This window comes from Carcharhinus amblyrhynchos, chromosome 11 (genome assembly GCF_965287045.1).
Source record: "Carcharhinus amblyrhynchos chromosome 11, sCarAmb.v2.hapA, whole genome shotgun sequence".
Classification (NCBI taxonomy): domain Eukaryota; kingdom Metazoa; phylum Chordata; class Chondrichthyes; order Carcharhiniformes; family Carcharhinidae; genus Carcharhinus; species Carcharhinus amblyrhynchos.
The window spans coordinates 4269939-4292307 of record NC_137334.1 but is presented as its reverse complement, the minus strand read 5'-3'; the positions used below and the strand labels follow the sequence as shown (position 1 = coordinate 4292307).

Sequence of the window (22369 nt, the reverse complement as noted above, 5' to 3'; positions counted from 1 at the left end):
GGATCCTTAATATTTCTGGATGCAAGGTATTCAGAAAAGATAAGGAAGGAAATAAAGGGTGACAATATATTGATTAAAGAGCATATTACAATGTTTAAGATAGAGTGTCCTGAAGGAGTCAAGGACAGAATCTGCTTGGTTAGAGCCCAGAATCAATAGAGGTAACATTACACTATTAGCTGTATTTTATAGGCTGCTGACCAGTGGGGAAGATACAGAGGGACACATTTGCAAGGCAATTAAAGAGGTGCTAAAACTATACAGTTATAATGTGGTTTTTAATTTTCCTCAGTAAAGTTTGGGGTGGTCATAGTGTACAGGGCAGAGATAGAGAAGGGTTTCTACAGTGCGTTCAGGAGAATTTTGATCTGCGTGTTTCTGGTCCAATGAAGAAGGAAACATTTGGTTCTAGGGAACACAGCAGTCAAGTGGTTCAAGTGTCAGTAGGTGAATATTTGGGAGACAGTGATCATAATTTCATAAAATTTAATTTGGCTGTGGAAGAGTACAGGGAAAAATCCAGAGTGAAAATAATTAATTGGGGGCAAGCTAATTGAGGGAGGTGATGTTTTTGTTTTGTGTTTAGCTAACTGGATTAATTATATTGATGCAGCAACAGAGAGGGTGGTTGAAGGTAATGTGATTGATGTAGTGTATTTGGACTTCCAAGTAAATTTTGTAAAATGCCACATAACAAACTTATCATCAAAGTTAAAGTTCAAAAGGACAGTGGCAGAATGGAGATATAGTTAGATTGAGTGAGTGACAAGAAGCAGAGATTCGTGGTGAATTGCTTTGAGACTGGTTTATTGTGTGCGTTCTCCAGTGATTGGTAATTCGGATATCTGCTTTTCTTGCTCTCTCTTGCTTACTGGCCAAGTAGTTTGGTGTGCAGGGCACAATTACAACATTTGCAGCTGATGCAAAGCTTGAAATGTTGCAAACTGTGAGGAGGATAGACTTCAAGACGACGTAGACGGGTAGGATATATTGCAGATTAAACTTAATGTAGAGAGAATGAAGTAATAGAGTTTGGGAAGAAGAATGAGGAGAGGCAATATAAAATACAGGGTACATTTCTAAGCAGGTTTCAGGGACAGAGGGGCTTGGAGTGTATGTGTGCAGATTGTTGAATGCGGAAGTGCAGGTTGAGAAAGCATTTAATAAGCTTTCCAGAATCCTGGACCAAGAGAAGCATTGAGTACAAAAGTTATGGTGAACTATGAAAAAACACTAGTTTGTCTTCAGTTGGAGTATCGTGTCCAATTCTGGACACCACACTTTAGGAATGATGGGAGAGGATGCAGAAAAGATTGATATGAAATATTCCAAGGGTGAGGGAGAAGCTGAGACTGGTCTCCTTGGAGAAGGTTGAGCGGACGTTTAATGAGTAGATAAGAGTGAAACTGTTCCCATTGACAGAAAGATCGAGAATCAAAGGGCACTGATTTAAGTTGAATGGAAAAAAGAACTAAAGATGGCCTGAGGAAAATATCTTTTTTACACAGTGAGTGGTTAGGATGTTTAATGCACTGCCTGAGAGAGTGGAGGAGGTAGATTCAATTGTGACTTTCAGAAGAGTATTGGATAATTATCTGAAAAGAGAAAATAAATTGCAGAGCCATAGGGCAAATGCTGGGGGTCAGAACTAACGGAGTTGCTTTTGGAGAGAGCTGGAAGGACACCTTGCGATGAATGATGTCCTTCTGTGATGCAAGTATTCTGTATTTCTGTGATTGTCCTAAGGCTTAGTTTGTTGGTGAAAATAATAACAATTATAAAGAGAAAAGATCTTACAGCTCTTAAAAGACAGGATCAAATTGCATACTTTAAAATGGAATTTCAGAAACATAAATTATCAGTAAAAATGAAAAAAAATTGGTTACTAGTTTGTTATTACTATTTCTGGCTTCATGTGAGCTTTGCAACTATTAATAGTCCGGTAGTCCACATGTAAGATGTACTAGAAGATAACAGCTGTCAGAATATTTTTGACAAACTTTTATTTATTGTCTTGGACAGCGACATTTAATGGTAGTCAAGTTGACTGTTCGATAAAGAAAAGCCACTTTAATCTGCAGATATTATACTTAGCAAAAATGTATGCTAATGGATAATGGCTCTGCTTTATAGGTCCTGGGTGCTTTCATCGGTCTAAGCTTGGTGCTGCAATTTTAACATTGTTCAATGTCAGAACATCTTAATGTGGAACAACCTTGATGTAGAGTTTAATCGGAGGGATGATAACTGGATGGGTCCAGTGAGTGGCCAAGTCCTGTTCAATGGATTACTGCCCAAACTACAAATTTGAGGATTACTCTTTCTTAGTGTTGTAGATCATGGCTTTATCTGGGGGAATGTCCTAAATTATGGAGAACTATTCCCTCAATATTTGACAAAATGGCGCAAAGAGAATTCTGCTCTTCTCAGTAGGCTCGGTTCATTTGTTTCTTTGATTGTGAACAGACCCTGGAACATCTGAGCTATAGAAATTGTCTATATATGATACAGGGATAGGTAGGCTGTTCATATTAATAAATCAAATGTACCTCCTATCTCCCTTTCCCCACCCACCAGTCAGCTACAACCACCTTACATTGCTTCACGACAAAGGAAAGCTGTAGACTGTGAAACCTCTATTTATATACCAGCTCATTGAAAACTCTAGATTTGATGTTGGCTATTGGTTTACGCGCATTGTTAAAATGAGGTTTGTGATTTTCGGTTGTTGCTGAGAATTTATTGATCATGGTTTTGAGTGCCTAGTATACTTTAGGAAGGCTTTGTTACATCTTAAAAGGCCAGTTGCTAGTCATGCCTCCAGTTGTTTGCATCAGAAGTGTACATAGCGAATGCACTGAAGTTTAAATCTTGCCTTTAGAAATGAAACATGAGCAATAGAAGACAGATTAAAGGGATGTCATCTTTCAGCATCTCAATCCCATTGATCTGCCTTTAGCAGGCATTCTGTTGACCAGTTTTGTTACTATAGCAGCAGAGGTCAGAAGAGTTGGATGCATTGGTTTCCTCGGAGACTGATGATTGTCTCCCTGTGTTTACGATATTTGCCAGTCTTGGAAACAGCTTGTTAGGAAGCAGCAAGGAATGGAATCCCAGCGTGTCAATCCTTTTCAGAATGTGGACGCTAATTAGTGTACACAATAAAGAAACTGTCCCTGTTACTGTCTGGCTGTTTCAAATTAGATACAGAATATAAATTTCATTCAGTTTTTCACTTTAAGAGCAGTTACCTGTGGCTTGGGGTGAAATGGGTTCCTAGAGGATGATTAGATTACAGCTACAGACTTTGAAGAGCTGCATAAAGTAGTGAAAATGACTGCATACTTTGATCTTGCTTATGCTAATTTTGTACAATATGAGATATTTCAACATTGTGTTTCTTGTTTTTAAAGGCTCTGGTTTTCATGACTATAGCAGGATGAGCTACTTTCATAGTATTTTAACTGGCATTCTCAACAGCCCCTTTGGAGGGTGCCAGACCTCTTTATTTGCCCCTTCCTCCTGTGGCAGGGTGCAGGGAGGGTTTGCAGGGATGGTACCAAAGGGAGAGTTAGGGTGGGCTGGCTAAACTAGGGCTTGGGGTGGGAGGAGGGGATGACCTGCTACATATCTTTAAGATAATGTGCAATGGAGAATTATGTCGTAGATATTATGTTACTGGCCTAGCAACCCAAAAGCCTAGATTAATGACCTGAAGATATGAGGTCAATCTGCACCACAACAACTGGAGAGTTTAAATTCAATTAATAAATCATTCTAGAATTGTAAAGCCAGTCTTAGTAATGGGGAACATTACTAGCAAATTGACATAAAAACCCACTCTGGTTCACTAATGTCCTTTAGGAAACAAAATTTGCCATCCCTACCCACTCTGACCTTATTTATTATTATTTATTCGTGTCAAAGTGGGCTTACATTAACACTACAATAAAGTTATTGTGAAAATCCCCTCGTCATCACACTCTAGTACATGTTCAGGTACACTGAGGGAGACTTTAGCACCTAACCAGCACGCCTTTTGGACTATGGGAGGAAACTGGAGCACCCAGAGGAAACCCATGCAGACACGGGTGGGTTTCCAGCCTTGGGTGACTGTGTGGAATTTGCATGCTCTCCCCATTCTGTGTGGGTTTCCTCCGGGTGCTCTGGTTTCTTCCCACAGTCCAAAGATGTGCAGTTTAGGTGGATTGGCCATGCTAAATTGTCCCTTAGTGTCAGGGGGACTAGGGTAAATATATAGGGTTACAGGGATAGGGCTGGATGGGATTGTTGTTAGTACAGGCTCAATGGACCGAAAGGCCTCCTTCTGCACTGTAGGGATTCTATGAAATTGGTGCCTCACTATCTCTGAAGAGACCTGTAATGACATCTCTGTAGATTGCAGAGACCATGTTGAAAATGGACTATATAAAGTTCATCTGCATTTCTGAACTCGTATTTGCCAACCAAACTTAACTAGTCTGCTAGGACAAAGAGCCCTGCAACTTTCCTCAATTCTTAACTAGCTGGGACATTTAACAGCCTTGTGTGACACGAACCTCTAGCTGGAAAAACTACTCATACTCTCTTGCTCCCTGCATAGCTCAGTCTGTCATTTCTCCACTTAGCAGCAGCAGCGCTGAAAAGATACTTTGACCCAGTTTGAATGCCTGGCCCCCATTTATACTGTTTCTATGAGACCCCTGTAGCATTGCCGATAAGATTGGCTCATCTCCGCATGCCTATCTTATTCTGGAATTTAACTGTAATGAAAACGTGAATTATCCACTTCAACCTTCCCACTTCTTGTGAAGAAATACACCATTGGACTTCGATTCTGGACACTGGATTCACATGAAAAAAACAATCCTTTTCTCTGTGGTTTTTGCTGTGTGAATCTTTCTTTCTCCAACCCTCTTTTACTCTATAAACGAAAAGGAGGCAGTGTCGCTACCCTCCTCTTGCATTTGCATTTGACCAGTGGGACAAACATGGACTAATGGAGAGGCAGCATGGGTTTGTTAAGGGAAAATTGGCTAACTTGCTTACATTTTTTGAGGAGTTGGAAGTGGGTGTTGGATGAGCACTGAGGAAACCTGTGCTTAACTGTATGAGCCAAAACTACACGCGCCTGCAAACATTGTGAAAACAATTATAGAATGAAGCCTGAGTGAAACCATGTCCTGAAACAGCATATAAATCACTTGTACAAAATTATTAAAAATGTTTACAGCAGCCCTCTGGCACCACTCTTTAATTGTGAATCTAGACAATGAATCAGCAAGTGATTCAGTTGTGAGAGTGGGCGTTGCAAATGAGTCGTACCAGTATTGTTGCTGGTGCAGACTTAGATGGGCCAAACGGTCTCCTTCTGCAGTGTAGGAGTTCTATGGTTCCCTACGATTCTATGAATTTTTCGATGCAAGAGTGCTTTGCAGTAGGACGATTGCATAACAGTTTTATTTGGGAAACTCCCCCAGAATAAGGGACTTACATTTTGTGTGGTTCAGTATCAGTCTGATCATTTTTTTGAAATATGCATATTTTAGTTAGTTATTGCCAGGCAAGTTTACTCCCACAAAGATGTAGATACGTCTAATTAGCAGGTTGTTGGTCAGAGAATCCTGGTGTTAGCAATTAGATCTGCCACCCACTCACTGTGGCAGTGTCATTGAAATGGAAATCAGATGTGATCGTTCACAGTCTCAGCTAAAGAGTAAGTGTTTCACACACTTCAACAGGTGTGCTTTGATGCTGGAAGTTTAGTCATAATGGCAGTCACTTTTTTTCTCTCACTTAATTAGAATTGGTCAGTGAGCACAAGAGGGATGGATAAATGGAACTGAAAAAAAAACTTGCTGGAAGTTAATAATCAGGGAGGAAAAGGAAGGCTGGGAAACATGCAACAGGTCTGCTGGCATCTGTGAAGTGAAAAACCAGGCTGATGTATTCTGTTGCAAAGTTAATCAGAAGATTCTAAGTAGATAAAGCACTGCTGATATTATATGAGTGAAGCAGGAAAACTGATCTAAAAATAGAGATGGGCCATAAATGGTGAAAAAGAGAAAATCAAAGGAAGGGTTGGAGATGGAGAGATAAACACGCTGTGTTTGCAAACTGTGGAGCTAATTTGTTCATTTAGCTCACCAAACCTATAAAGCAGCTCAGTCCAGGTTAGCTTTAATTGGAATTTTCCATACTTTGATCTCCTAACTTTTACTGTTTCTTCCATTTGTATTTCTTGGGCAGCACAGTGGTTAGCACTGCTACCTCATAGCGCCAGGGACCCAGATTTGATTCCCAGCTTGGGTCACTGTCTGTGCAGAATCTGCACGTTCTCCTTGTGTCTACATGGGTTTCCTCTGGGTGCTCCAGTATCCTCCCGCTGTCCGAAAGACGTGCTGGTTAGGTGCATTGGCCATGCTAAGTTCTCCCTCAATGTACCTACAGTGTGGCGAATAGAGGATTTTCACAGTAACTTCATTGCAGTGTTAATGTAAGCCTACTTGTGACATTAATAAATAAACTTAAATTTATTCTCAGGTCCAATAAAGAATCTGGGTACAAATAATTAGAAACACGTGGGTGAAATTACCCCACCTATACATAATTTTCTTTGTAGCAAAAAAGGTCTGGAAGAATGAAAGAGCACACATTGAACCCTCAATTTCTGCACACCATCCATATTTGATGTAGAGATGTGCAAATGGATAGGAAGAAGTTCAGAGGGATAGTATTAGAGATACACACAATTTGAGTCATTTGGGAAAGGTTAAATCTCACAGATGTCAAAATAAAACAGCAGAAGAAATACATTACAACAATGTGACACGGTGGCACAGTGGTTAGCACTGTTTTCTCTCAGCGCGTGTTTTCAATTCTGGCCTTGGGTGACTGTCTGTGGAGTTTGTGTGTTCCTCTCTGTCTGTGTGGGTTTCCTCTGGGTGCTCTGGTTTCCTCCTACTGTCCAAAATGTACAGATTGGTGGATTGGCCATGCCAAACTCCCGCTTAGTATCCAAAGATGTGTAGGTTAGGTGGATTAGGGGTGTTAAATGCGCGGGGTTACGGGGATATGGCAGAGGGGTGATCCTGGGTAAGATCCTGGGAGAGTCTGTGCAGACTTGATGGGCCAAATGGCCTCCTTCTGCAGTGCAGGGATTCTATGGTTTATGTTTCTTTTAATTCATGCAAAAGATAAAGCAATTTTAAATGTCTACACTGTAGTACCTGGTATACATTTAACATGTTTTATATGTTATAGGGTATTTAAATATAGGAAAGTGATTTATTGCTTGTGTTGAGTTAAAGAGTTCCTATCACCATCACCCCATGCACCTCCAGATACAAATATAGAATATGAGAATGGCCCTGTTGAATTAAAACAATTTCTGTCACTTAATGTACTGTATAAAAATAGCAAGTACAATCATCTCACTCAGATTGTTCTCTTGACTGGGCTGCCTTTCTTTTATCAAGTTTCTGAGAAACTGATGGCTGGCATTAGAACATAGAACATAGAACATTACAGCGCAGAACAGGCCCTTCAGCCCACGATGTTGCGCCGACCAATTAAAAAGCAATGATCCTCTAACCTAAACCAATCCCTTTCCATCCATAAATCTATCCACGGATCTCTTAAACGCCCCCAAACTAGGCGCATTTACAACTGCAGCAGGCAGGGCATTCCAATCCCTCACCACCCTCTGGGTAAAGAACCTACCTCTGACATCCGTCCTATAACTACCACCCCTTAATTTAAAGCTATGCCCCCTCGTGCTAGCTTTCTCCATCTGAGGAAAAAGGCTTTCACTGTCCACCCTATCTAAACCTCTAATCATCTTATATGTTTCAATAAGGTCCCCTCTTAGCCGCCTTCTTTCTAACGAAAACAACCTCAAATCCCTCAGTGTCTCCTCATAGGACCTCCCCTCCATACCAGGCAACATCCTGGTAAACCTCCTCTGCACCCTCTCCAATGCCTCCACATCCTTCCTATAATGTGGGGACCAGAACTGCACACAATACTCCAAGTCCGGCCGCACCAGAGTTTTGTACAGTTGCAACATGACGCTGCGGCTCCTAAATTCAATCCCCCTACCAATAAACGCCAAGACACCGTATGCCTTCCTAACAACCTTATCTACTTGATTCCCAACTTGGTCTCACTGACAGCAGACATTCTTGACCTTTACTGATGAGATGGAGGGTCCCTCACTTACCGAAAAAATCACCATCCAAGACACCATTCTACATTATAGCAATAGAAAACTATACTTGAACAATTTAATATCCAAGAAGTTTCGGTACTGTATTCTGCATCTTGTTTTAGTATTAGTATGTTCATATTTATTCTGCTTGCCAACACAAATAAGTGACTCGCAAGATTCAGGTGATTTAATAAAAATGTAGTTCATTTGGGATCAACCATAGGTGTTCAGTTCAGTTCAGTTCTTATTGCTTGTGCTGTTCCTCCCAATTATCTTTTGTGCTGCCAATTTTCACTGTTTCCCTCTTCTTATGAAGGCCTCTTTGCTGTGTGGAACCACAGGTTCTCGTCATCCTCCCTCAGTTACCTCATCCCCTATTCATAGAATCCTACAGTGCAGAAGGAGGTCATTCAGTCCACAATGCACTGACCACAGTCCCATCCAGGCCCTATCCCTATAACCCCATGTATTCACTCTAGCTAGTTCCCCTGACACTAAGGGGCAATTTAGCATGGCCAATCCAGCTAAGAACAGAAGAACATAAGAAATAGGAGCAGGAGTAGGCCGTCTAGCCTTTCGAGCCTGCCCCGCCATTCAGTAAAATCATGGCTGATCTGTCGTGGCTCAGTTCCACATTCCCGCCCTCTCCCCATAACCCTTAATCCCCTCTCTTATCAAAAACCCATCAACCCGCGTCTTAAAAATATTTAGCGAGGTAGCCTCCACCACTTCAACGGGCAGAGAATTCCAGAGATTCACCACCCTTTGAGTGAAGAAGTTCTTCCTCAACTCCGTTCTAAACCGCCCCCCCTTTATCTTGAGGCTGTGCCCCCTAGTCCTACTGTCCTTTCTGAGCGGGAAGAGTCTCTCCACCTCTATCCTATCCATCCCATTCATCATCTTATATGTCTCAATGAGATCTCCCCTCATTCTTCTAAACTCTAACGAGTACAAACCTAGTTTATTCAGCCTCTCCTCATTGCTCAACCCCTTCAACTCCGGTATCAGCCTAGTAAACCTCCTCTGCACTCCCTCCAAGGCCAAAATATCCTTGCGTAAGTACGGCGCCCAAAACTGCACACAGTACTCCAGCTGCGGCTTCACCAATGCCCAATGCAGTTGTAAATGCGCCTAGTTTGGGGGGTTTAAGAGATCCGTGGATAGGTTTATGGACGAAAAGGGATTGGTTTAGGTTAGTGGGTCATTGTTTTGTAACTGGTCGGCGCAACATCGTGGGCCGAAGGGCCTGTTCTGCGCTGTAAAGTTCTATGTTCTATGTTCTATAGAGCCGCAGCAAGACCTCCCTACTTTTATATTCAATCGCCCTCGCTATGAAGGCCAGCATCCCATTCGCCTTCCTGACCACCTGCTGCACCTGCAGGCTGGGTTTTTGCGACTCATGCACAAGGACCCCAAGGTCCCTCTGCACCGTCGCCTGCTGCAGTTTTTCGCCACGTAAGTAATAATCCTTCCTACCATTATTCCTACCAAAGTGGACCACCTCGCACTTGCCAACATTAAATTCCATTTGCCAGTTCCTGGCCCATTTGCCCAGCCTATCTAGATCCTTCTGTAGACTCTCCACACCCTCCGCGCAATTTGCCGTTCCACCAATCTTGGTGTCATCAGCAAATTTCGACACCATACACTCGGTTCCCTCCTCCAGATCATCTATATAAATGGTAAATAGCTGAGGCCCCAGCACCGACCCCTGAGGCACTCCACTAGTCACCAACCGCCAATCCGAATAGCACCCATTGACCCCCCACTCTCTGCCTCCTATCTGACAACCAATCCTCTATCCACACTAACACCCTACCCCCAACTCCATGTCCCCTGACCTTCTTCAATAACCCACTGGACTGTGGAAATCGGAGCACCGGGAGGAAACCCACGCAGACACATGGAGAACGTGCAGACAGTGCCCTATCTGGGAATCGAACCCAGGCCTCTGGTACTTTGAGGCAGCAGTGCTAACAACTGTGGCATCGTGCTGCCTTAGCGCTGACTGTCTTTAGGTTATGAAACCAGTGGTGTGAACCCAATGGTTTCATAATCTAAACTTCACATTAAAGATCCATGTACCTGCATGTTTAGTAAAGGACACTCCTTACCAATCCAGAGGACTTTTTAATATTGCAAATCTTAGGATCGCAGGATATTGAGTTTAAAGATAACCTTATTTTCCCACATACTGTTTTCATTTTTATTTGATACATTGTTTAATATTTGAAAGAGATAATGTGGTTATATCGCTCTGCTATTGAATGTGATCGCCTCTTGGGATGTTAAGTGGCTTAAATTGCCTAATAGGTTTAGACTTTAAATTTGTTGAGATGAATGCAAGGTCTATAACCCAAGCAAACTCACTTCAAAACCCTGCATGTACTAAAACATGACCTGCATTGAGGTGGTCATAATTGGCTGTGCCCTGCTTACTTTCATCTTTAGTTAGCCACTGGGGAATGGATGAGGAAGGTTAAGTTTTAACAGTATGGGAGGGATTTCCTGGCCGTGCTTACCCCAAAACCGGAAAATCTTGTCCGAGGTCAATGGATCTTTCCATGGTCCGCCCTTCACCCGCTACGATTACTGTCGTGGGCAAGCCAGGAAAACTCGCCCCTATATCTATGGAAAATCTCCATGAGGATGCACAAATGCTAAGTAATTCAAGAGTTGGACATTTAAAACTTTCTTATAATGAAAACAAAGTAATACCCGTTTCACACCACAGTTTACGATCTGCTAACAACGTTCAGTAATGTGTGGCTTAGAAATGTACCGTCAGCTGGTGGATCATTGTTTATGATGTTTAGATGACGGCGTTGGACTGGGGTAAACACAGTAAGAAATCTCACAACACCAGGTTAGAGTCCAACCAGTTTATTTGATAGTAATCTCACAAGCTTTTGGAAATGGTGTTCCTTCGTCAGGTGTGTTACAGACCCCTAACCTGGTTGGACTCTAATCTGGTGTTGTGAGACTTCTTACTGGATCATTGTTTATGCAGATTATGAGGCATTTGCTCAGGATCAGCTATGTACAATGTGTTGTGAAAAGTATCCAAGAATTTATCTTGCACATTTTGTGGATTTTCTAACCAAACCTTTGGAGAACAGTGATGTTCTGCTTGACTTATATGATATGAAACATATTGACAATTCATATAAATTGTTTTGTAAGCTGCCTCTATGATTAGAATAATATCCTTTCCTCATAAGATATGCTCTGTAATTTTTATGCCTACAGGCACTAAGGCTACTTACTTGGTATCTACGCTGTAATTATAAGTAATAACATTTTTCACTTTCCTGCATGTTAATTTGCTGTTGACAGCAAGTGTTCTCTTTGTAAATGTATCTTTTCCTCTCCTGAAGGTGTAAAGAAGCTTCATAGTTGCCTGCTCTTTTTTAGTACTTTGTCCAAGTTACCATTCTTTATGTGTGAGTCTAAATAGTGTTTGTCTAGGGATTATTCTACCATGCAGACATTATTGTTAAAACACATTCCTGACTTGATTTGACATGACGTGTATATGCAATTTTTGATAGGCATCCTCGGTGAATGATTTATAATTGTGTAAATTAAAGTTAAGTATATACAGATGGAGGGCATTGATTGGATGATTCCTTGAGCACATATAAAGAGACACTCCCTTTAAGGGGCTGTCAAATTGTTCGTTAGCTTTCTTTTTATTGGTGTACTCAAAAGAGTATAAAGACACTATTGACACTATTGGAGAGTAGAGTTAGGAGTTGTACGGGAGTTGGTGTTTCATCATGTGAATAAATTTAAAACTGAGTAAAGACTGGCTTCTAATCTCCTACTTCACCAACTGGTTGTTAATAGTGACCAGGAATATGCCATTTCTCCTTCTGTAATCTAAGAATACTATTGCATAGTCTACGTATTGAACCTGGGTCAGATAAGAATAGTGCAGAGAACTGCACCTTGCTTTTAAGTTCCCCGCCTGTGAGAAATTGGAACGTTCATTTTAACAACTATATATGAGTGATGGGCATCTTATGAGCTTTCACCCCTTTCACCACTGAATGGTCTGTATGGACCTTGCATAGCTTCATTTGAGTGGTGTTAGAAATGCTATAGCAATGCTGAATGAGGAGGCCAGGAGTTGCTTTCATTTTGCAGGAGTTTTAGCCTCCAATTTAATTCTATCATTTACTCTATGCTTTTAAAATTGTATTCTAATTCGTATAAACTAACGATGCTCTATTCTATGAATGTACAACTATATTCCTCACCCTCTCCCAATATATATGACAATAATAAATCAAATCAAATCTAAAAATTGACAGTGCTCCAATTGAACCAGAGGTTTTGGCAGAGGTATTGCTGATGGAATTTCTCCAGTGCTAATATGTTGCTAACACACAGTGCAGGTTGTATTGCAATACAGGAATATGGTGATGACAACCTCTCTATACACTGAGCAGTAGGTCAGTTCCAGAAGGTTTTGTGCTCATACACTCACTGCCATAGTTTGTAGCAGATAGAGATGGTGCAGCTGATCCGGTGTTGAATCTCCTTGTTGATGGTGGCCTTTTGGGGAAATTGACTGCTGAAGTAAGGTGTTCAACATGTTCCAAAGTCTCTCCTTCAAAATCACTGGGAGATGGAATACTTGGCTGACCAGATGTGCTTTGATATATAAGCTTTTGGTGACCACTCAGGTACAGGCTGAATATCTTGTGAGCAGAATTTAAGTTATCTAGAATGACTTGCAAACCTGTTGCAGAATGGGCAATGAGACTGTAGTCATCTGCAATCTATAGATCATGTTTATCTATGGAGGTCAGCTTAGTTTTGGCGTGGTACTGATATCAGAGGGAAGTTGATTATAGGTAAGGTAGATTCTGAATAGGATGGGAGCTATTCTGAATAGTATGGGATTCTGTGAAAGTTCTGACATGTTTGTCCATGAGAATTGTCTGGGAGGTTTGAACTTCTGGCATGAAATGCTCCTGCTTCCATGGACCCTCTGCAAAAGTCTCAGATTCGGAGTTAGAGTGGGAGACTTTGGACAGTTCCATGGTGCTAACCTGAATAGTTACAGAGGAAATGTTAGACAGAAAAATCCTAGTCTAACTCTTGGATAACTACAAAACTGGACCCCAATTGCAGTCTCACATACTGATGCCCTGACTCTTCCCCCCTCCACTGATCCCCTGACTCCCCCTACTGACCCGACCTGGTCATATTGTGGTCTATTTTAGTTCCATCATTGTTATATCATGTGTGTCTATGGTGACTATTCCGGGAAAGAAGGCTTCTCCATATCTTGAGGCCGTGAACAGCGCAGGAGTTAACAAGTCATTCACCATTGTAATTTTGTTCACTGAGTGCCTTTGTTCCAATGGCCTTAGCCAGATTTGATCTGTTGGTTTCTGTTTCAGTATTAATGTTCCTCAATAGGAAGACCAGGTCTCACTGTGGTATGTGCTATCATGATGGCTATTTGGATTCGTCTATAGAATTCATATTTCTCCTCCGACATATAGAATTGGAGCTTATTTATTAGTGTTACAAGTAGACTTACATTAACACTGCAATGAAGTAACTTTGAAAATCTCCTAGTCGCCATAGTCTGGTGCCTGTTCGGGTACACTGAGGGAGAATTTAGCATGGCCAATGCACCTAACCAGCACGTCTTTCAGACTATGGGAGGAAACCGGAGCACCTGGTGGAAACCCATGCTGACACAGGGAGAACGTGCAGACTCCACACAGACAGTGATCCAAGCCAGGAATCAAACCTGGGTGACTGGCAGTGTGAGGCAGCAGTGCTAACCACTGTGCCACCACACCGCTGATCAGGTAGATGGATTTGGGGTCCCATAAGTCTGATGAAAATCATTGCATTATGTCCATTTAGGCCTGCTCCACTGCTGTTTTATTAGCACATTATTAAATTCACCTTGGAAAATTGAAGTTTGTGTTAAGCACAATAAAGATAGTGTAATTGTCAAAAATGTGATGAGGATCAAAATAACCATACCATTGACTGTGGTGGGCGCAGGTGGCATGTTGGCACAGTGGTTAGCACTGCTGCCTCACAGCTCCAGGGAGCCAGGTTCAATTCCAGCCTTGGGTCACTGCCTGTGTGGGGTTTGCACATTCTCCCCGTGTCTGCGTGGGTTTCGTCCAGGTATCTATTTTCCTCCCACACTCCAAAAATGTGTGGGTTAGGTTGATTGGCCATGCTAAGTTGCCCCTTAGTGTCAGGGAGCCAAGTATGGTAAATATGGGGATAGAGCCTGGGTGGGATTATGGTCAATTCAGACTTGACGGGCCGAATGGCCTCCTTCTACATTGTAGGGATTCTAAGATGGATGGAATGATTCATGTATGTGTTAATCCTGTATGTCTCCAGCTGAATTTTAGGATGTAATTGAATAATAAAAAATGCTGGTTTGTGATCTGCTGAGTAGTTTTGTTATTGATTGCAACTGTGGATTGTTGTGATAGGTCTTAATTGGGATGTAATCAATACTAATTTAGTTTTAAAAAATCCACATCCATCTGGGCCACTTAGAGGAGAATGTAATGGACTCAAATTACATGCATCGTGGATACAGTTTGTGCATGTAATAGCTCGCTGCCAAAAGTCAATCATTAATGAAGATTTTTGATGCACAAAAAGAAACCTGATGAGACCATTAGAAGAGAGGAGAAATTGCTCATGTCAGAGGCCATTTATGGCTCCAATGAGATTCAATAAAAACCTAGTTACTGTATACTGCAAATCATCTCTGCATATCTGTATGTGCATCAAATATATTTTTTATTTTTCCCTTGCCAGTTTCCTCCTTTCTCTCCTTATGGTGTTGTCTCTTAGCTGGGAGCTCTTTGGTGCCTTTTCCTTGTCCTGAGGATGTGGCTGACCCTGGCAAGGCTAAATGAATTGTTGTGCCTAGTTGCTCAATGGTGGTGACTGCCTTCTTGAACCTCTACCTGGTGAAGGTGCCCCACAATCTCCATAGTATCCATTGCTATTGGATTGATGGGCTTTTGAACGGGAGGCGGGAGGAATAGAAATTGTGAATGAGTAATGGGTGTAAATAAGGATTAGGAATCGGCGCAGGCCTGGTGGGCTGAAGGGCCTGTTCCTGTGCTGCATCGTGTTTTGTTCTTTTTCCTTTGTAATGTGGAAGCAAAGACTTAGCTCCCATTAACAAATGTTACTTTTTGTACACAATCTGGAGAAGTCTTATTTGATTGATAACCTTTTCGATTTGATTTATTATTGTCACATGTATTGGGATACGGTGAAAAGTATTGTTTCTTGCGCACTAGGCAGACAAAGCATACCATTCATAGAGTACAGAGGAGAGAAGGAAATGCGATTGTGCAGAATGTAGTGTTACAGTTATTGCTAGGGTGTAGAGGAAGATCAACTTAATATAAGGTGGGTCCATTCAAAAGTCTGATGGCAGCAGAGAAGAAGCTGTTTTGAGTCAGTTGGTATGTGAACTCAGACTTACACATCTTTTGCCTGATAGAAGTAGGTGGAAGAGAGGATGTCCGGGGTGCGTGGGGTCCTTACTTATGCTGGCTGCTTTGCAGAGAAAGGTTGTTTGGGAATTTAATGTTCCTGTTGAAAAAATGTCTTAAACTGCTTTCATCTTGTTCGAAAATATGACATCTTTGTTCATAATCCATTGGAACATGAGAGGTCACACAACTTCACCTGACGAAGGTGCAACGCTCCGAAAGCGCTGTGATTTCAGATAAACCTGTTGGACCTGTATGGCCTCTCATCTTGTCCTCCCCAACAACGGCATCTCCACGTCAAGGCCATTGGAATATGTAAGAGGTTTTCAGAAACAGATGAAATATAGCTAGCATGATCAAAATACTACTGCTATTTGAGTTCCTAAGGAGCTCAGTGGAACAGGAATAAACTTTTCTATAATTTATGATAGAGCCACTGGGGAAAAGGCCCTGAGTATTTACAAAGTTACTGCTCCAAATCAGGATCAATACACAGTTTTAATGATAGTTATTTGAAACAAATGAGAATAGGGATTGCTATACTCACCCTTTTCAAGAGTGTCTCCATTGAGAGATATTTAATCATCATAGAATGCCTACAGTACAGAAAGAGGCCATTCGACCCACCTCGTCTGTACCGACCACAATCCCATCTAGGCCCTATTCCCGTAATCCTCAGTTACCCTGCTAATCCCCCTGACACTAAGGGGCAATTCAGCATGGCCAATCAACCTAACCCGCACATCTTTGCACTGTGGGAGGAAACCGGAGCACCCGGAGGAAACCCCACGCAGACATGGGGAGAATGTGCAAACTCCACACGGACAATGGCATGAAGCTGGAATTGAACCTGGGTCCCTGGTGCTCTGAGGCAGCAGTGCTAACCAGTGTGTCACCCTCTTCTATGCCAGTTTTTTAAGGCTTGAACTGGAAACGTATGTTAATAACTGAATAATTATGATTTTGTTTTTCAAATCCCGTATAATCCCGCATTATGTTTATGTTACACAAATTAGATTACAGAGGGAGAAATCGCATATTGCTGGTCACTATTAACAGCCAGTTGGTGAAGTAGGAGATCAGAAGCCAATCTTTACTCAGTTTTAAATTTATTCACATGGTGAAACACCAACTCCTGTACAAAATTATGTTTTTCAAAGAACTTTTTGCTGTCATTCATATTAGACTTGACGTTATCCTGGCCAGACTTCCAGTCAGCGGGGCAAACTTCTCCATGTTTGTCAGTGAATTAGAATCATAGAATCCATAGAATTCCTACAGTGCAGAAGGAGGCCGTTCGGGCCATCGAGTGTGCACCAACCACAATCCCACCTGGTCCTATCCCCATAACACTATGCACTTACCCTAACTAGTTCCCCTGACACTAAAGGACAATTTAGCACTGCCAGTGCACCTAACCTGCACGTCTTTCAGGCTGTGGGAGGAAACCAGAACAACCGGAGGAAACCCACGCAAACATGAGGAGAATGTGCAAACTCCAGACAGACAGTGTCCCAAGCCGGGAAATGAACCGGGGTTCCTGGCGCTGTGAAGCACCAGTGCTAACCACTGTGCCACCATGCCGCCCAGGCTTGCCCCAGCCTTAGAATCTCATTCTCTGAACAGCCAACTTGATTGTAACCTGCCACAGATTTCCTTTGTCATCAATAATAAAGAGTCCTCTAAACAAGTCTTTCATCCTCTTTCAGAATACCTTAGTCTTTGGCAACCTGTTGTTTCAGTGGGATATCCATAGGACCAATACCACCCTTCTTATGAGGACTCTTGGTCCAGGCCAAGCAGCTGAAGTGAGAAACTGTGGAGGCACCAATTATTCCAGAGTTGACCTTTTGAAAGTCAGCAGCTCAGGCCCTGAATGCTATCATCACCACTGGGCAGACAAAGGTGAAATCCAGGGGGTAGAAGAAATATATGACATACTTTCCTTGGTATGATAATGATCCCAAGAATGAAGGGTTTGTCATATGAGGAACAGTTGAGGAGGCTGGGTCTATACTCAATGGATGGAAGGATGAGGGGGTATCTTATTGAAACTTACAGAATACTGAGGGGCCTAGATAGAGTGGACCTGGAGAGGATGTTCCCACTAGTGGGAGAGACTAAAACTCGAGGGCACAACCTCAGAGTGAAGGGACGCTCCATTAAAACAAAGGTGGAGGAATTTCTTCAGCCAGAGAGTGGTGAATCTGTGGAAGTCGTTGCCACAGAGGACTGTGGACATCAGGTCATTGAGTGTCAAAGACAAAGATAGATAGATTCTTGATTAACAAGGGGATGAAAGGTTACAGGAAAAAGGGAGGAGAATGAGGATGAGGATCATAGCAGCCATGATTGAATGATGGAGCATACTCGATGGGCCAAATGACCTAATTCTGTTTCTTGTGGGAACTGGGCAGGTTCTGGAATTCTCCAACTGACATCAAATTGGTTGAGTTGTTCCTCAGTTAATTTGTTTTATTTATTCTTGTTATACTCAAAAGAAATTAAAAAGGAACTGATTAAAACTGTGATTGATGGAGTGAGAAGGTACATATTTCTAATGTAGATCTCTAAAGAAATATTTATAAAAGTATGTAAAGGCTGGATTCAGTCCTGTCCTTCACCACCTGATTTCCTGGAGTATGACACGCCATGTCACTGACTGATCTACTGTGGGAAGACCGTCACCATGAGGATGCTTATGATAGCTGAAGAGACCAATCCGCGAGAAACAGGTTCTGCCACAAGTACTGTATGTGAAGTGGTTATTGGCTATTGTTGTGAGTTGTTATTTTTGGTTTTGGCACCTGTTGCCATGTCGCTATAGCTTTAGTAGATCATAATCATAGAATGATGGAATCCCTACAATGCAGAAGGAGGCCATTCAGCCCATTGAGTTTGTATTGACCGCAGTCGCACCCAGACCCTATTCCCAAAACCGCTCATATTTGACCCTGCTAGTCCCCCCGACACTAGAATTAATTTAGCATGGCCAATCAGCCTAACCCACGCATCTTTAGACTGTGGGAAGAAACCGGAGAAAACCCACGCAGACATGGGGAGAATGTAAAAACTCCACACAGACAGTGACCCGAGGCTGGAATCGACCCCATTGCCTGGTGCTGTGAGTGCTAACCGCTGTACCGCCATGCTGCCCCTGGCTGACGTCACCATTTTTCTCTGCCATCGGCTGGTATCTCCCAGGTACGATTGTCATGCTTCGGGCCTTCATGGTACACTTGCAAGCATCCTGGAAGCAGAGCGTTGGGTGTCCAACAATTCATCTGGACCTGGCTACATACAGAAAACTTGGTGACTGTTTTCCAGCTTGCAAACATGCCTGAAGCAGCAGAGTTGTCTCTGCATGATGAGCGCCAACATATTTGGGAACTCTGCTCCTGAGAGGACTGAGGCGTTCATGATTTTGCTCTTCCGAGTGATGCCCAAAATGCACTGCAAGCAATAAAGATGAGAGTTGTTGTGCTTCCTTTCTTGACAGCTTAAGTCATCCGTGTTTCACCGACATTCCAACAAGGTGCTGGGTGTACAGGACTCCTAAACAGGCATCTTGGTCCGAAGAGCCAGCTTGGCGTTTTCTCATGTGCATTTCAAAGCCAAAGGTGGTGACTGCTTTCCCTATGTGTGTATTGAGCTGTCATGATGTGGAGATGCTGGCGTTGGACTGGGGTAAACACAGTAAGAAGTCTCACAACACCAGGTTGAAGTCCAACAGGTTTATTTGATAATAAACCCACAAGCTTTTGGGGTTTGCTCCTTCGTCAGGTGCATTCATCAATCGAGGGATTGAGTTTAGGAGTTGGGAGATAACGCTGCGGCTTTATAAGACCCTGGTCAGACCCCACTTGGAGTACTGTGCTCAGTTCTGATTGCCTCATTACAGGAAGGATGTGGAAGCTATTGAAAGGATGCAGAGGAGATTTACAAGGATGTTGCCTGGATTGGGGAGCATGCCTTATGAGGATAGGTTGAGGGAGCTCGGTGTTTTCTCCTTGTAGAGATGAAGGATGAGGGGTGACCTGATAGAGGTGTATAAGATGTTGAGAGGTATTGTTCGAGGGGATTCTCAGAGGCTTTTTCCCCGGGCTGAAATGGTTGCCACAAGAGGACACAGATTCAGGGTGCTGGGGAGTAGGTACAGAGGAGATGTCAGGGGTAGGTTTTTACCTCAGAGGGTGGTGGGTGCATGGAATCGGCTGCCGGCGGTGGTGGTGGAGGCGGATTCAATAGAGTCTTTTAAGAGACTTTTAGATAAGTACATGGAACTTAGTAAGACAGGGGGTTATAGGTAAGCCTAGTAGACAGGGACATGCTCGGTGCAACTTGTGGGCTGAAGGGCCTGTTTGTGCTGTAGTTTTTCTATGTTTCTATCTTTAAATGCTTTCATGGATTGGCATATTGTCCACTGTATTTCTTATATTACAGTGGTGTCACACAAGTGGCATGGTGGTTAGCACTGCTGCCACACAGTGCCAGGGACCCAGGTTCGATTCCCAGCTTGGGTCACTGTCTGTGCAGAGTCTGCATGTTCTCCCTGTGTCTGCGTGGGTTTCCTCTGGGTGCTCTGGTTTTCCTCCCACAGTCTGAAAGATGTGCTGGTGCATTGGCCTTGCTAAATTCTTCCTCAATGTACCTGAACAGGAGTGTGGCGACTAGCGGATTTTCACAGTAACTTCACTGCAATGTTAATGTAAACTTTACTTGTGACACTAATAAATAGACTTACAAAACTTATAAACCACATTTCAAAAGTGGTTCATTGGCTGTAAAGCCCTTCCGATCGTCTTGAGGTCATGAAAGACTTTCACAAATGTAAATCTTTCTTTACCTATTATGGAATTGGCCCGTACAGAGATTTTTGGATAGGGGGACAAATGAAGCCTCAACCACATTACTATTTATAAAGCAACACGAGAAGGAGCTTTAGCATCTAATTGTTCTCTAAGTTAAGGGAAAATGTGCAAGATCTATCCAATCATTCAGCATGGGTGGCATGGTGGCACAGTGGTTAGCATTGCTGCCTCACAGCGCCAGGGACTCAGGTTCAATTCTCGCCTCAGGTCACTGTCTGTGTGGAGATTGGACATCCTCCCCATGCCTGTGTGGGTTTTCCTCTAGGTAGTCCAGTTTCCTCCTGTAGTCCAAAGATGTGCAGATCAGGTTGATTGGTCATGCTAAATTGCCTCTTAGTGCCAGGGCGATTAGCAGGGTAAATGTGTGGGGTTATAGGGATAGGGCCTGGGTGGGATTGTTATCAGTGCAGGTTTGATGGGCCAAATGGCCTCTTTCTGCATTGTAGGGATTCATTGATTCTGTGATCTATCAGTTCGTAGCTTTTCACCCCCCTTCAGTCAGGCTTCCAGACAATCTTCCAGAAATAGTCTACTTTTACATTATAACAAGATAAAAAAAAGTCTTAATATTTATAGAATCGTTTTCTGACACTGAGGTAATTTCAACGCGGCATCTGTTTGTCTTGGAAGAGAGTGATTACCATGACACAAGAAAATTGATAAAATAAACATGCAATCTCGTTTTTAGTCAATAATCTTGACATCCATATATGTGCAACAGCTTCCAGCACAATTAATTTGTAAAGCATATCTACAGTGCTATCGTGCATTACTCCCAACAAGTCCCAGTGTGTAGGGTGAAGCCAGTGATTTCCCACACAAATCACAGCCATACTGCAAGGGAGCACAGTATGAAGTCTCACAACACCAGGTCAAAATCCAACAGGTTTATTTGGAATCACGAGCTTTTGGAGCGCTGCTCCTTTATCAGGTGAGCGCTCCCAAAGCTCGTGATTCCAAATAAACTTGTTGGACTTTAACCTTCTGTTGTGAGACTGCTTACTGTGCCTACCCCTGTCCAACGCTGGCATCTCCACATCATACTGAAGTGAGGAAGAGGCAACAAATATGCATTTCCTCTAATGGTTTCCAATTAGCTGTTAAAGCCTCGACCACATTACTGTTTATAAAGCAATACAAGCAGGAGTTCTAGCATCTAATTGTCCTCTTAGTTAAGGGAAAATGTGCAAGGTCTACCCAATCATCCATCAATTCACAGCTTCTCAGTGACTCAACAAAATTGTATATTCCCGTTACATTTTATGCGAAATGTGAAAGCAGCATTTAAACAAGTAATGATTAAATTAGTCATTATTTTAGCTTTTCGTTGGCGTTATATCAGTCATTTATACTTGGGGATATAAACACCGCACACATCAAGTGATTCAGATCGTGCAATCAAAGTGACAAGTGCTGCTATCACACCTAAATTAACTTTTGTTAAAAATCAGACCCCCACTCTGGAGTGAGCAAAGCAGCTTGTTGAACTTCGTAGCTGAGGCAAGCTACTGTAAAGTCTGAAAATCCTGAAGAAGTCAAGTACGTGTCAAAAATGGAAACTGCCGCTGTTTTAAATGCACTCGCCTCTCAGTTCTGCTCGTTTTAAGTCAGTCAGTAATTTTGCTTCTGTCCCAGCTTTCTTCTTTTCTCTCCCCTCTTCATAGAAATCATAAAAACCCCACAGCGCAGAAGGAGGCCATTCTGCCTATCGGGTCTGCACCGACAACAATCCAACCTAGGCCTTATCCTTGTAACCCCACATATTACCCTGCTAATCC

At 42.6% G+C, this 22369-nt stretch overlaps 1 protein-coding gene and 1 pseudogene across 1 annotated transcript in view; one reads left to right on the top strand and one right to left on the bottom strand.

The window, feature by feature from the left end:
- The window catches only part of LOC145349646 (nmrA-like family domain-containing protein 1), a 64681-nt gene that overhangs the window by 18404 nt on the left and 23908 nt on the right, over positions 1-22369 (top strand). The window lies entirely within an intron of this gene.
- Positions 16814-17705, bottom strand: LOC145349734 (peroxiredoxin-1 pseudogene; annotated as a pseudogene).